This window comes from Pteropus medius, unplaced genomic scaffold (assembly GCF_902729225.1).
Source record: "Pteropus medius unplaced genomic scaffold, Ma_sr-lr_union100, whole genome shotgun sequence".
Lineage (NCBI taxonomy): Eukaryota > Metazoa > Chordata > Mammalia > Chiroptera > Pteropodidae > Pteropus > Pteropus medius.
In genome coordinates, this window is record NW_024347791.1 from 7,730,043 (window position 1) to 7,746,398 (window position 16,356).

At 37.7% G+C, this 16,356-nt stretch overlaps 1 long non-coding RNA gene across 1 annotated transcript in view; it reads left to right on the plus strand.

The window, feature by feature from the left end:
* The first annotated feature begins 3,419 nt into the window (after positions 1-3,419).
* The window catches only part of LOC120614953 (uncharacterized), a 36,561-nt gene continuing 23,624 nt past the window's right edge, over positions 3,420-16,356 (plus strand). Inside the window, exons 1-2 of the long non-coding RNA XR_005656153.1 lie at positions 3,420-3,504; positions 6,814-6,961. This is a non-coding gene — a long non-coding RNA (uncharacterized LOC120614953). The remainder of the gene's footprint in view (positions 3,505-6,813; positions 6,962-16,356) is intronic.

Sequence of the window (16,356 nt, forward strand, 5' to 3'; positions counted from 1 at the left end):
AATATGGCTAAAAAAATGGAAAAATACCATGGGACTTTCCTCAGTCTTGCTAAGGTAACTGCAAATAGCCACAAATCTCTGCAGAGATAAAAGACTTTGCATTGCCTACAAGTACACTCTTTTAGATTTATTCTTCTCTTCTTCCTCCAAGTTTTTTTTTCCCCTGTGAACAAGGATGAAGCCAAAATGTACTGAAAAGCATTTCAAGCCAAGGTCCAAAAATACATACCTGAGACTCTTTAGCCAGGAGTTTCCCAATAAATATGTATTACTCAAATTTATATTTTCTTTCTACCTAGAAGATAGTAATAATGATGAACAAAGCAGTAATTAAGTTATTAAGAAGGTATTACGCACTTAACGGTGAGGCAGTATGGTATTAACTCATTTGATCCTCACAATAACCCTGTGATAATATAATAATGTTAATGATTAGTAGTATTGTTATTATTCTCCCCATTTTATAGACTAGAAAGCTGAGACTAGAGATATAAAAATCTAGCTTAATATTCACAAGTAGAAAATAACAGAGCTGAGATTCATGCTTAAAGCAGTCTGAGTCTTAACAAGTATTTGGTTTGTTTGTGTTTTTGAGGATAAATTACAATAAAATTTCCCCACACATTTCTGTTATTTCACCTGATGAATCCTTCAAAGACAATTCCTCCTATTAGAGGAAGGCTTTGTAGACACCATTTGGAAACACAAGCCTTTGGAGGTACTTGTTACAAAGTATAAGACGAATATTCACTCCTGTCGTGTAAACTGGGTGGGATTTTGCAAGTCTACAAGTATGCAGAAACAATCAGCAACTGGGTGCAAGATTCTGCCACTCATCAAAGAGCAGTTGTCCTGGGTTCTTGGTGTCTCATGTGGTACCCCACTGATATCTCAAGACTGGGATGTGACTCTGGCAAGGAGAAAGCAGCATCAGAAGCTGGGAATGCCAGGAAGCATAACCGTCAGGGAGTTCAGCCTCCTTCAGACGCTCCTCCTTGTTTTGCGCTTATAACTTGCATTTATTTCTACCCAGCTATTTTCTAATACTGAATTCCAAACCCACCATTTGGTGAGCATTGAACTACCAATGTCTCTTTTCATGGGTCAAGGCATTGGTTGCTGGCTTGGAAAAGAGGACACCCCACAGTGTCAACTATTTGCTCAAATACTTTCACATTTTTTTTTTCCTCTTTTGTATCCCCTTGGGCGAAAACTTGCAGACAATAACCTTGTCTCCTGTCACGTTCCAGTGTAAAATGTGCTGCTTGCAGGCAGATATTCTTGAACCAACCCAAGCCTCTAACCTTGCCCCCTTTTGCATTTTTATATCCTGAGCTGGGAGGTTACCCAACAAGGCGGTTTTGTATATTAAATGCAATCGCTTATGTTTTCATTTGAAATTCTAATGCCTTGTGCTTCAAAATTTGACTAAGTGCACTTGGTTAAAATATATATATATATATTTCTATTTCTTACTATTAGTTATTACTGAAAAGGTGGTTTGCTGCTCATATTGAGTTAGGCGTAAAATGCTCTGAGTGTGCAGATTAAGCCTTTTCTGAGACACACAGACGAATGCACTTGAAGGTCTTTCTATCCTCTGAATTCCCTTTCTTTTCTGATTTCTCCCATTACTAAATCAAAACCTTCATTTCATAGTGTAGTTCAAAGAGATGGGCAAATGGAACTTTTAGAAATAAAAGTTTTCTCTTTCTCTCTCTCTTTGATATACAAGAATCTTAAATTTAGGGCTAGTTTCTCCATGAAAAATACACCTAACAAGTTTAGTTATTTCGATCCAGTGAAGGCTTGCAAGAAAAATAAACCAGATACAATGATCTTAACTGGGGTAAAATTTGCCAAAATCATTCCAAATTAGTACTCTGAAAATATCAGAGGTATTAAACTGAGTTTGTTTGTCTGTTTTTAAATAATTATGTCAGGAGAAGGAGCCAGTGAGGAGGAATTAAGAATTCATATTGTTTATTTCAAAGAGAGTCCGTTTGTGAGAAAGTGACAGTAAAATCTTTTTTGTACCAAATTATGACTTCTACAAATCCCATTCATTTTATTTTACTGAGAACAATAACAAGATAACAACAGCAGCAAAACTAGTCATTCAAACTTTGTAATCACAGTCTTTAATACATTTTTTTTAAAACTTCAAGTTACATTGAAAACAATGTCAGGTTAAAGAAAAATGGAAATTGAAGAGTTGATTATATATATCTTTAAATTTCTAGGATTTTTATTTTAGTGTTTATTCTATTTTAATTTTTGGAGTCTCAATGTTCATTTATTTTTTCCCAACATTTTATTGTGGATGTTTTCAAAATACAGGCAAATTGAAAGAATTGTACAGTGCATGCCCATATATCCATAGCCCAGAATCTATACTTAACATTTATCAATACTTGTTCTATTATAATGTGATCCATCTATCCACCAATCCATTTTATTTTTAGATGCATTTCATCATAAGTTGCAAACATTAATAGACTTCTTTCCAAACATTTCAGCCTACACACCATTAACTAGAGTTCAATTTTTGTTTGCCAATTAGCTGGTTTTAAACATACTTTATTTTGGAGGCTCTCTACTGACATTATGCCTTTTCCAGACTTCCTTATCTTATTTTGTTACTTCTTCTCTTTCCCCAATTGTCCTCATCCCTTTTCCCCCCTACTCTTTGTTACCTTTAGTTTCATTTCTCTGCTTTAGAAATGGTATTTCTCAGATCTAATGCTATAGGTCACTGCTAAAAATTGACTTGTATCTGGAAAAGATTATAATGTTTATAGGCAGCTACATGGGAAACTTAAGAGTCTAGTAGCAGCCAAATGTGAAGCCTGTGCTTTATAGAAATAGTCAAAGGAGGCCCTCACTCTTCTCTCCCCATAATAAAGGTGGTTTGCTTAGAAGGTGGTTAAGGCACGGTGCCTTTCCCAGGCCTTGTAAGCTTTTGAAATTCAAGTATAGGCTTGTATTTAGCGTTTGAATCCAACAGCAATTGGCTTCTCTCATATGTCACTGATGTGTTCGCGTCTGTGTGTGAGTGCATACATTGTGTGTTGTTTGTGTGTGCGTGTCTCCCTATCACATTTGGGGCCCCTGTGACCTCCAATTCAACGTGGGGTCTGTCACCAAGCCTCTTTAGACTGTCAGCTTTATTGGTGCCATTTTTTTAAGTTTGTTTTGTTCCCTATGCTAATAAAGCTTCTCTCTGCTTCAATCAAAGCATATTATCTCTCTCTCTTTTTTTTCTCTGTAAGTAAGGCAGCAATCTGTTCTGTTTAAATGCCTCATCATCTTCGCTTTCCCCATCCCTGTGTCCCTAGATTTTCGAGATTGTTGACTATTATGTAACAGATGGCCTGACAGACCTCCGACTCTTTGCGATGTTGGCCAGCTTGGCTCGGAAAAATCGCAGCACTGGAGTAAATTTTCCCAGGCATGGGACGCTCATGAATTTTAACTCCTCCGCAACAAAGGAATTCAAAGGGGGTAAGAGCCAATCTATCAGGAGCCGAGGCAATTAAAAGATGGAGGTTGGCATTCTGCTGCAGAGGATTCTCTTCTCTGGGTCTGAATATTTAGACTAGATTAAGTCAGCCTGGCTCCCATTCATCACTCTTTGCCACAGGACATCAAAACAATGAAGTGACTCAAAAACAGAAGCCAATGGGTTTTTAGCTTTTAATGATAAAATGTTTGTATTGTTATATAAGAATACCATGGGGGAATGGACAGAGGAGCCATAAACCATAAACAAGGTCCCCCCTGATCTTCGCAAGGATGACTCCATTGACAACTGGAAGAGGCCACCCATTCTGGTTTGGATTCACCTTATCGGGCCCTGATTTTAGTCTTTTAGCCACATGGAGGTTGGGCTGACAGCTCAGGTTGTATGTGTTTTGGCAATTATTGCAGGATGTGAAGACAGATCTGTAGAGCAATGAGATGAAGAGATGGAGTGGTAGTTATTTGTGTTTTAACTTAAAAAGTACAGAAATGGACAAAGAAAAAACATAGCTATTTTTCATAATTCTATCATCACAAAACATTTTGGACATATTTGCTTCCAGAACTTTTTCCCCTATATTTACATTTTGTGTTAAATTACACATAATACATATGACACTATTGTATCTTTAAAAAATTAGACAATTTCGAATAAAACTTCAACAATTTAGCACCTGAGCCTCTCCAGCATGGCCCAGCTCCATTTCTAGCCTTCTCTGAGCCTCAAATTCAGCCCATATTCACTTCTGAGTTTTCTGTATGTCAACTTTTCCTTCTCTCAAGAGAGACATACAAATCATAATTTTTTGGTCAATGGAACTCTCATTTTTTTGCTTTTGTTTTTGAGTTCAGCTATATATTTATTAATATTTTTAAACACTGTCATCTATCATTTCTATGAGTGTAGAAGAAGAATGGGCATGATTCCAGGGACGTTTAAGCTACTATCTGGAACATCCAGAACAAGGAAATCTAAAGTTACTTTTTAACCTAGAATAATAAATGGTGAATTCAAAAGCTGTATTTGAAATTAACAGAATAATATTGTTTGATAACATGAAAGAAATTTATGTTATCCATATGCCTGGAAAACAGAGCTGAATTTCTTCTTCTTCTTCTTCTTCTTCTTCTTCTTCTTCTTCTTCTTCTTCTTCTTCTTCTTCTTCTTCTTCTCCTCCTCTCCTCCTCCTCCTCCTCCTACTCACTCCTCCTCCTCTCCTCCTCCTCCTCCTCTCTTCTTCTTCTTCTTCTTCTTTAACTTCTTTTCACTTTTCGCTTCTTTCTTCTTCTTCCTCCTCTCCTCCTCCTCCTCCTCCTCCTCCTCCTTCTTCCTCTTTTTCTTCCTCCTCCTCCCTCCTTCTTCTTCCTCTTCTTCTTCTTCCTCTCTTCTTCTTCCTCTTCCTCTTCTTCCTCTTCCTTCTTCCTCTTCTTCTTCCTCTTCCTCTTCTTCCTCCTTCTCTTCTTCTCCCTCCTTCTTCCTCTTCCTCCTCCTCCTCCTTTACTTCATCATCATCTAGTTCACTAAAGTACTTTATTGATGAAGAAACTAAGGCCCAGGGAGGTGAAATAAAGACCCAAGGTCATAAGATGGATTCAGGGCAGAGCCAGGACTAGAGTGCTTGTTTCACTTTGGTGTTCTTTCTTTGTGTTTTTCAATAAAGTATGGCATTCGGTTAACTATCTACTGAGTGCTGGACCCTCTGGGAAATACAAAGAAAATATAAGACAAGAGCACTGTTCTTGTACAGCTGGAAATCTATCTGGGGAGAACAGATGAACTCAGACAGCACCATCTAAGAACAATACAAATACACAATTGTGCTAAACTATGTGGTACTGATGGTAAGAGAAATAAGAATTCTATGAAGGTAGAGGATTAGCCCCATAGAAGAGTTTAAATTCAAGCTGAATCTTGAAGGATAAAATTTAAAAAATATGGCAGAGGATAGGTTGATGCAAGAGAGAGGCAAGAGGTGAGAAAAGTCAAAGAGGAGAGTGACTTGTTCATAAGGGTCAGAGGAAGGAGACAGTATGATCATCTCAAGAGGTGCGCTGTGGCATCAGCCAAAAGTAAAATCGAGATGATAGAAAGAGTGATGACCTTGGTTTCTCAGGAAGTGCCGGAAAATCTCTTTCCTGACTTACTTTCTTCTGGAGAATATGTAGTTTTCTGGGAAAGAGTTTTCAGTGAGCATCTCAGAAAAAGATTTTTTCCAGTGTTGTTCATCTCCATTTTATCTGCGGTTTTGGAAGAGCAGGACAGGAAACAAATATGTCTAATTCATATTCAGCTCCTTTTTGACAGATGTTTTATAGTATGACTTTCTCAATATGAGAACTCCTCACCACCATCACCACCGCCAACAACAATATCACTCCTTCCTCACCACAACCAATAACAACATCACCCACCAAGGACATCACTCAACATTACCTTACCCCTAAAATACCCCACCCCTGACATCCCACCACCAAAACAATATCACCACCACCGTCAACATCTCTCATCCAAATCACTCGAATTCTCTGAGAAAAATCTTTAGAAAGAAGTCTTTTTGAATTGAGTTTCTTATAGATTTCTACTAAGAAAACAAGATAAGAATGAGCAGAAATAGTACAGATAATATAAAGAATATTGGAAATTCGAAGTACTATGGGGCTTTAAATCACAGATGATTTGATTAAAACCATCAAGGAGAAAATCTGACAAGCTACGCTACGTGAAAGTAAATGAAAATGGATACTTCCCATATTATGACTTTTGGACCAAAAAAGCAAGTTGCTTTAAAGACAACTTTGATTAGAGAAATCTAGTAAATATATAATTCCTAACAAACTCAAAGCCAAAACCAATTATATTCATGCATCAGATATTGTTGTATTCCCAAATAATTCAAAATCCTACTCTTCCTATGTGAATTTTCAAGGACACCAAATAATTCACCAATGCCTCGCAATTATTTCTAATTCATGGAAGTTTATTCTCCTCTTATAATAGATGGAATACTGTGGCACAGGTTCCACTTTTCCAGTTTTATTATGCCATTCACTGTCACCATAACTCCTGCCTACACACTCACCAACATCTACACGTACTCATGTAGGCAGCTATAAGTATCAAGATGGTTAATACAAATGATTGGATTCAGACTTAGCTTCAGAATCAACAAAGAATTGTTAATGTTTGGAAAGCAATGTTACAGTATATCTTGAAGGGTGTATGGACAAGGGTGTTTAAGTAGGTGTGTGAGGACCAGATTCTTGCTCTGATTGTACCCTTTTCCCCCACAGTTGGCAGTTGTGGGGAAAAATGCAATGCACCACCCAGATTCCCCTCAGCTGCCAGGGACTGCAGGAGCAGCAGCAGCAAAGAACTGCCTGGCACTATGTCAGGAGACCTTCTGGGGACAGTCCACATCCAGTGACCAATCGCTGTGAGGTAATTAGGCCCAGTTTCCTCACCCTTACTCAAGGCCATACTACTGCAGAGTCCTCAGCCTTGGCTGAGGCTACAGTTGAGTTTACACCAAGCTTTCCTTCTGTACCTGCCCACCCCTACTTCCCTTTTCTCCTTTCCTTGAGTGTTGATTTGCAAGCCAGTCCCTAGGAAATATCTAAACACTAAGTCCCACTTCAGAGTCAGATCCCTGGAAGACTCAACAGGCAAGACTAACCCCAACCTTCTTTCTCAGCCTTGGTTCCCTCTCCCTATCCCAGGGCTGTTGTGAGGATCTAAATGAGATGGTTCAGTAAAATCTCTTTGAAAACTACAATGTAAGTTTTTTTTCCCCCTTCGTTAGAATGATGATTAAAGATAATTCCTCAGCCACCTAGTGTGGAAGTTGAGAATACAGACTCTGAAGGCAAACGAACTTGGCTTAGAATCCCTGCTTTATCATCTATAGCTACATGACCTTGGGAGAGTGACCTTACCTCATTTCATCCAACTCTTTCATCTATAATTTGAAGACAATAATAATAATAATTAATGAGCTGTTTTGTATATCAGATGAGACATAATATTTAAAGGGCTTGGCACAGAGGTTGACTTGGAGAAAGCAGAGCTATGTTGTCTGAATCTGGGAGGAGCAATTTGAAATGTCAGGTATGCACATGTTTCTGGGAATAAATAATGCAAATCTCCTAGGGATAGGCACTTTTTCCACAGAAAGGGGATGGGGAAAGCATTCAGGATTCTAGCTAGTTGGCATCCTCAGTGTTTGCCTGGGGGTTTAAATGAGCACCCGGGATGAGAGGCAGATAAGTCAGGAAGAGGTCCACACACAATATGGAAGACAGAGACTGAGTCAAGCAGCAGTAGGTGGTTACAGATGTCCCCAGAATATGGGCCAAGAAGGCATATGGACCATGGAAAGCTGGAAGGTCATCTTGTGCTAGAGGCTGGGTTGCTGGATTTAAAAAATTATTCAGTGTTCTGAAGTCTGGAGGATAGTAAAAACTGGGCTGGAATGCCCTCCAGTATTGTTTGGGAAGGTGTGAGTGAAGAAAAACACACCAAAATAGGTAAGCAAAAAGATCATTAAAAAAAAAAAAAAAAAAAACGGAGAAAGCTGGAACTTCCTGAGCAAGGTTTTCAAGAGACAGAAAAAAACCAATCACTTAGGATGGGTCTGATATGTAGTTGTTGCTAGAGAAATATTTTAGTTGATTGTTTTATTGATTGGGAAAAGTATGGGAGGTGAGTGGAATAAACCAATGATGTCAAAAAACCCTGCATCCTATCTGCTTGGGTTTCTCCTTTCAACCTTCCATCTTTCATCCTACCCGACTCAGCTCTGGTCAAAGTCCAGGGTCCACATCCCCTGATGCCACTCCATTCCATGTAGTGTATGTAACATGCTGCAATCATGTGCAAGGTCTGAAAAATCATAGTTGTTTTTCCCCTGTCTGTTCATAGTCTCTTTCCTTGTAGTCCCAAGCATTCTCCTGGTTCTTGCATCTTCATTTTCTCGATCCCTATATTCCTATCCTCAAGTCCAGAACTCCACATGTGATCTTTAAGTACAGGTTCCAAGAATGTAGCATGCAGTCATGGTACTTATCAAGGGTCATAGGCATAGTGGTTGAGGCAGACTGTGAAGAATACTGATGACGGATGCATGGGAAGGCCACCCCACTTATTCTGGGAGTGCATTCGGCCGATGTTCCTCCTCCTGTGCCGCTACTCCCTGCATGTCACACCACAGACTCTGCAGACGGTATGACCTTTGCTAGAGGAAGACGATCTTTCTTCCTTCAAGGGTCTGTGAAAGGCTATGCTACCCTCAAACAAGCTAGTAATTCATTTGTAGAAATAGTGTCAAGATATATTTTAAACCTACAATCTATCAGGACCACTAATAACTAATCATCTGAAAAGACTTCATTGGATGGTTAGGATGATAAAGATAGTAACGACGACGACCAAGGTAGTCATTCCATTTCTTGAGCACCTACCACACATTGTGCCCTGTCCACAGGACTTTGCATACATTATCATGCTTATACTTCACAAGAACTATGCAAGGTACTATTGTTTCCATTTTACAGAGGAAGCATCGCAGCTCCAAAAGCCTAATGCATTTGTCCAAGGTGGCACAGTAAATATTTGCAGAATGTTTAGAACAGTGCTTGGCAAATGGGAAGCAAAGTGTGTTTGCTAATTTAAAAAACACATAAAAATAGTGAGTTGCAGGATCAAAATTTGAACCTACCTCTCTAATCCAGAAGCCGGTTCTCTTTCTACTGCACCACACTGCTATACCATTTGTGCTGTCCGATCTGTGGGCTGCCTTGTGCCAGGTGCTGGGGAAGGAGTAGCAGGAGAAAATATAAAGGTTTATAAAGTCAGCAGCCTTTATGCTTTCTTTATGTCTTCTTTCTTCCTCTATCCCTTGCTCTTGTGAACCTGTCCCAGGCACTCCCCACATATCTGGCTCTGGGATAGGCACTTGGGAAATGTGACCCCTCTCAAGTTGTTATGGTTCCAGACTTCAAAGGGTTTATAATTTAGTTGGAGAGTTAAGACAAATAGAAAACTATACCAGACTAAACCCAAATGGACTATAATTGTCTTAAACAATGGGATACCAACTAGAAGTATTATACTAGCTCAGACAGGGGAAAGTTAGTGAAAGATTAAAAGACAAGCAGAAAGTGGTATTTTAATAGTGTTTCCTCCTTCTTGAAATTAGATATGATTTTATGATTTTTCTGACTCCAAAAATAATCTAGCTTCACTGCCAAAAATATTTAAACCACAGAGAAATATAAAGAAGCAAAGAAAAATCAAATAGAAGAATATTCCCCTAAGTACTATAAATATATATACATATGTATATATGTCAAGGTTTCTTGGACACTATTGACATTTGGCCACATAATTCTTTGTTGAGGTGGTGCTGTCCTGTGCATTTTAGAACATTTAGCAGCATTCCCGGCCCTACCCATTAGGTGTAGTATTTCTCCTCTGTCCAGTTGTGATAAAAAAATATCTTCAGACATTGCCAAATGTCCCCTGGTTGGGATGCAAAATTGCCCCTATGATACCTCTTTCTCCTTTTCTTTCTCTCTCTCCCTCTGTCTTACTGTCTCAGTCTCTCTTTCTTTATATTTATATTTATTTACATTTACATTTATAGTATTTATTTTTATATTTATATATTTGTATGTGTATATATATGAGGGTATAGACCCCCACACATACACATTGATACACACATTTTTATTCCAGGTATTTTTTTATGTAAAGTTTACTTTTGTATATCAAAATATGAATTATCTATGCATATTGTTTTATAACCCATTTTTTTTCTTTAGGTAATAATATCTAAATAATAATAGCCTAGACATTTTCCAGTAACATTGCATTTTATGCCTAGTATTCCCAAATACTGAATTTTATTCCTATACCATATTTACCTTTACTATATTTTTGCCTATTTAGGTTATTTCCAAATGTTTCTCAGTATAAGAAACACTGGAAAGAATATTCTTGTGTATAGATCTTAGTGAAGGAAGATTTTTTTCTGACAAACTGTTAGAAGCAGAATTTCTGGGCTGATGACCTTTGTAGATTATACTAATTTTTCTCCAGAAAGTAGTTAATTTCTGGGCTGATGACCTTTGTAGATTATACTAATTTTTCTCCAGAAAGTAGTTAAATAATCAAGTAATGCCCCTGTCAGCTTTGACAGTGCTAATTTCTTATATCATCAACAGTTGGTATTAGCAATATTTTATATCTCTGCCAATGTGATGGGTAAAACAAATAATATTACATTGTTAATTAGAACTTCTATTATTTTTAGTGAGATTGAACATCTGTTTGCATATTTAAGCTATTTGTGTTTCTTAGTTTGATAATTGTATTTCACATTCTTGGCTTATGTTTATTTGAATATTTTTTAAGTTGATTTTTAAAAATTCTTTATAGGTATATATAGTAATCCTTAATATTCTTATATGTGATGAACAATTTCCCAGTTTGTTGTTTGTCTTTTAAGTGTTGTTGTACAGGATTTAAGAAATTCTTTAAAATCGTTTAAATGGTATTTTAAATCATTTATAAAATTTACAAGTAACTGTTGGAAATTTTATGGAATTACAGTCTTTGTGAGTAAAAAATGACTGAATATTGATAATTTCATGTAGTTCAATCAGATATTTTAAATTTAATATTAATTTTAGAAGAATATCTGATGTTTTCTCATTTTTAGACAAGGAATATTGTATGCCCTTCCTTATATTCATGTCTCCTTTTATGGCTCTTGGTAAGTTTGATAGCATATTTTTACATTAAAAAATTATCTTGTAATTTTATTTTCAGTTATTTCATAGTTTGTATTTCTTGACTGCTTACTCTTGATTCTGAAACAATAGAGAAAAGCCCACATTGTATCTAAGAATGGATAAATTCTTAATATTATAAAGTTATCTATATGAAAAGTCACAATAATCATTTCTAGTGGTGAAATGTTAGTTTCAGATCTATTAATATCTGGAATAAGAAAGATGTCAATTATGAGAGTTATTTTCAACATTTTCCTGGAAGTCTTAAGGTAATGGTCCAAGAACGGGAAGAGAGGTTAAATATTAGATAGGAAGATGCAAACTTACTGCCATTTGTAGATGTGATAGAAAACTCCATGGCATTAGCTGAAAAAAAATAAACAAAAAGAGCAAAAGTGAAAGGACTAAGAAAGATGCTCAAAATGCCATCCCCTATTAGTTTCACACGTAGGTGACATTGTTGTGTGTTCTTCAACCGTTTATGCAATAGTCTGAGCTCACGGAGAGTCCCTTACACAGCCTTGCTGGTAATGTGGATACCGACCTCACTTCTTCCTGAATTGAGATCCTAGGTGATTTTATTGTCAATGTTTGGGGGATTTTTAGGGTATCCTATGGGTCTTGGATAATTTTCTAAATTGCAGTTTCTGGCTTTGAGTTGGGGGCAGGGTGGTCATAGCTACATTTTCTCTGAATCTTTTAAAAGCTACCTGTTTCTGATCTAGGCTGCTACTAACTTAGAGTGAATAAATTCAGTCTGTAACTTTTCCCCCAAAATGTTTTCTTAAGGACCAAAAGACAGAATATAAAAGAATGATGGAGTCCAAATCACCATGAAATTTATATGAATGAACATTTAGGAAAAGAAGAGATTTTTTTTCTTAACACTTCTCAAGCAATAGCTCATTCATGAAAATCCACTTTACTAACACTTACTCCTGGCTCTGATTCTGAATATCTATCTATATCTATATCTGTGTCAACCTCCCAAATGTTTGAATATAATGCTACGTAATAACAAATTAGGATGCGTGGGTATAAAGAACAGCATATTCTTATGGTGGGCATAACCATAAATAAATACAGCCCTTTGATTTGAGCTTGAGGTCACTTGAAAGTGCTTATAAATGTTTACCTCTTGATTTTCCAGATAATATAATGCCCAGAATAATTTTCAAGAGGTCTGGTATCAGGGCCAGTTTATGGCTATGAGATGTGTGGTGGTAGTGTTACCCAGACACCCACGGGGCAGGTGCCTGTGCCCAGAGACTGTGTGATGCCCAATCCCCTTCTATTCTTCTCAGCTTCCTCTGTTGATGTTGACAAGCTTCCAATTCACTTCTGGGTGTCCTGAGAGCCCCACAAACCCATCCCTTGTCAGTCTCAGCATAAGAATTCAGTAAAAGTTATCTTCTCTACTCTCTTTCACACTCTATGACAAGTCCCTAAGGAAATAAAAACCAGCTTATTAGGTGGGAAAGTATCTTTTAGAGATCTGAGTAATTATATACAACCTACCTAGGTTCTTGGAGTCATGGTGGATGAGAACCTTATAGCCAAGGGGGCAGAGATGGCTCTATGGTGAGCAGAGTCACTATCAAAAGAAGTTTACACTGGAGAAGCTTTGATGCCCTAGCCAAAATACAAGCTTTTCTGTGGACCATGGTGCTCCTAAGTTCACTGATAATGAGGAAAACCAAGTATGTTCCAGGTGGACACAGTAGAAGGAATAGACCTTTAAAGAACAAAAGGTTACACCTGGGAGAAAAGCTGCTGTCTTGATCTAAAACTTGTCCCTGTAAAAATAAATAAATAAATAAATAAATAAATAAATAAATAAATAAATAAATAAATAAATAGATAGATAGATAGATAGATAAATAGATAGATAGATAAATAGATAGATAAATAGATAGATAAATAAATAAATAAATAACTATGGCTGGGTTAGACTAAATGTGGGGCTTTAGAACTACTAGAGATTTTCAGTATCAATTAATTTACTTTGTTTCTATTTTTAGTATATAGTCTCTTATAATGGCTGAAAGAGTAAACATTCCAACCACTGGCTCAGTATTCTTTGGCAAGTATTCTCTGAAGCTTGACTTTTTCAATTAAAGCAGAGAGAAATTGGTACTTACTCTGAAATATCTGAACACACTAGCTTCCCCTGATGTCTGTGAAAGTGTTTCCACACTCTAGAGCAGCTCTGCCCAAAAGAAATATAATATGAGCCACAAATGTGAGCTATTAGTATAATTTTAAGTTGTCTAATAGTCACATTTTCAAAGTTAAAAAGAAACAGGTGAAATTAATTTAATAACATTTTAATATATTTATTTAAAGTTTACCCAATATATTATCATTTCAGCATGTAATCAATGTAAAATTAATTAAAGTAATATTTTTACCTTCTTGCTGTCATACTAAGGTTTTGAAATTCATATGTAGTTTACACTTCGAGCACATCTCAATTCAGACTAGCCATTTTCCAAGTGCTCAATAGCCACCCGTGGCTCATGGCTACAATATGAGAAAACACAGTTCTAAGGCATTAAACGTAAGTTATCAATTTACTTTTGGTCACGCACTAATTCTTTCTCACCAAGCTCTTTAATAAGCGTTTTGGGATAGATGGTGGAGGTCTAATTCCCTAGGTCATATCCCTTGCCTATTTCTTCAGCTCAAATACTTTCTCTGACCCAGAGCTGGTCACCAGGGATTATCCCAGGAACTGACTTCCTGCCATCTGCTAAAGCCAGCAACCTGCTTTCTGACCTTGTTGATTAGAGGATCTGAGCAATAGTGAAGCCTTCTGCACTCCCTCCTTGCAATTACTTGTCTGCAAACATTCGCCAGCTGGTTGAACTTTTCTTCATGTAACCTCTTCAGTTTAGAATGGTTATGGCTCACTAGCATCACAGGGCAGGTGCCAGCCCATACGGACTGTGGCAAATCCCTGGAAATCTCCAAATCTGAACACACTAGCTTCCCCTGAAATGCATCAATCTCCACAGAAGCCCCTGTGAACAACATTTCCAATGGAATATATCCAGAATTTGACTACTCCTCACCAGCTTGCTGCTGACAGCACGGTATGATTCAAATCATCGTCCTAGCCTCTCTTACCAGGACTATCTTAACAGTTATGTAGCTTTTTCACTGGTCTTCCTTGCTCCCGCCCTTTTCCTCTTCAATATATTCTCGGCACAACCATCAGATTGATCTTGGTAGCATGCAAGGCAGCTCAAACCATTCCTCTGCCCACTCCCTCCAATGGCTTGCCATCTCACTCACAGTAAAAGCCAAAGACCTTGTATTGGCCTGTAAGACCCTTTGTGATCTGGCCTATCATAACTCTCTCTTAGTTTCTTACTCTGCTCTAGACCTTCTTGCTGATAATTCATATACTGGGCAGGCCACTAACTCAGAGACTTGGCAGTTGTGTGTCTCCTGCCGGGAACACATATCCCGAGGTTAACCACATGACTCTCTCCCTTATGTCCTTCAAGTTCTTAGTCAAGTGTTACCTTATCAGTGAGAGCATTCCCTATAGTAATTCTATTAAAAATTGAAACCCTCTGCCCATACTCTCTATCTCCCTTCCCTGTTATATTTCTTTTCATTGAACCTATCACCTTCTAATATTCTATATATTTAATTATTTATTTACATATTTTTTTCTTGTCTGCTAGGTCTTCTATCTTCCCAGTGACTTTGTATGTCAGGTTTACTCCTGAATTCCCAGAAGCTGCTTAATGCTTGGCACATATAAGGTGCTCAATAAATATTTGTTGAATGAGTGAATAAAAATAATGGCAGAAAACTTGCCTTAGATTGCCCTCCCAGGTCTCAGAGAAACCAAAAATGCCCCAATAGACAAAGGAAGCCTAGTGGCCCTGGGTATGTCAAGAATGGTGGTTCTACTGTCTTAGGAGCTCTGAAATGCGTTAACTGTGAACCCCTCTACAAATCACTGCCTGTTCCTTTTTAGCATGGGGGTAGTCGTCACAAATGGAAACAGACAGAGGAAAAGCTGGCAGAATAAAAAAACAAAGTTGTTTGCATCCCCTTGGCTCATCCCCGTTGAGCGTTCAAAGCCCTTCAAGCTCTGCCCATGGTTCTTCCTCCAGCCTGACCCACACTTTGCTCCTTTACAGAATTTCACAGGAAAAAAATTTTAGTAATACCATGGCCACCTTGAGCAGACATGAGGACTGTAAGTGCATATGTAAAATAAAGCAAAAGATTAAGGCAACTTTCCAGATAACAAAAAACAAACAAACAAACAAACAAACAAACAAACAGAATTCATCATCTAGGTGGTTTGTTCAACCAGAATAATTTCTAAAATTTTCTTACTTCCCACTTCACTTTGAAACTAGACCTTTAGCCCCCAGATGACATATCTTCTCTAAAAATATAGAAATAGATCTCATTTTGGTTAGGAAAAGTGATTTCCATCTAAATTTCCCTATACAAAGGTTAAAATGCTTGTGTTAGTTTCCTGTTGAGTTGAAATACAAATGACTTGGGCAATAAAATGTAGTAGTATAGATATTAAAGTTACAAAAACTATCAGGGACTAATCTTTTTATCCATTACGAGTCAGATCTGAAGCCTTTCAGAGCAGCAATTCTTGCTCACCAGGGTCATTTGAATCAGACTTCACATGTGAGAAATACCTGAGGCTCAGACTTCTGTTGGATATGTGGTACAGTGGCAGATGGTCACGGGGTCAGCCTGCCAGGGTTGGCCCACTGAGTCAGATACCAGAATCGGCCTTCTCTCTTCCCTGTGTGCTGACCAAGTGTGTCTGATCCTCCTGGCCACATGATATAGAAGTCCTGCAGACTAAGGATATTCCAAATTTGATGCTGTCCTTTCTAAGACATCGCTACACCATTCCAAAGCCACAGAGTAGGTTTTCCTTCTGCCTGCTGACCAGGGCCAAATCAACTCTCGGTTCTTCTCGTTGATTAATTGGTCTTTCCTTTTTGGTAGAGGGCCATCTTTAGCCATTTCTGAGATTAGAATTGTTTT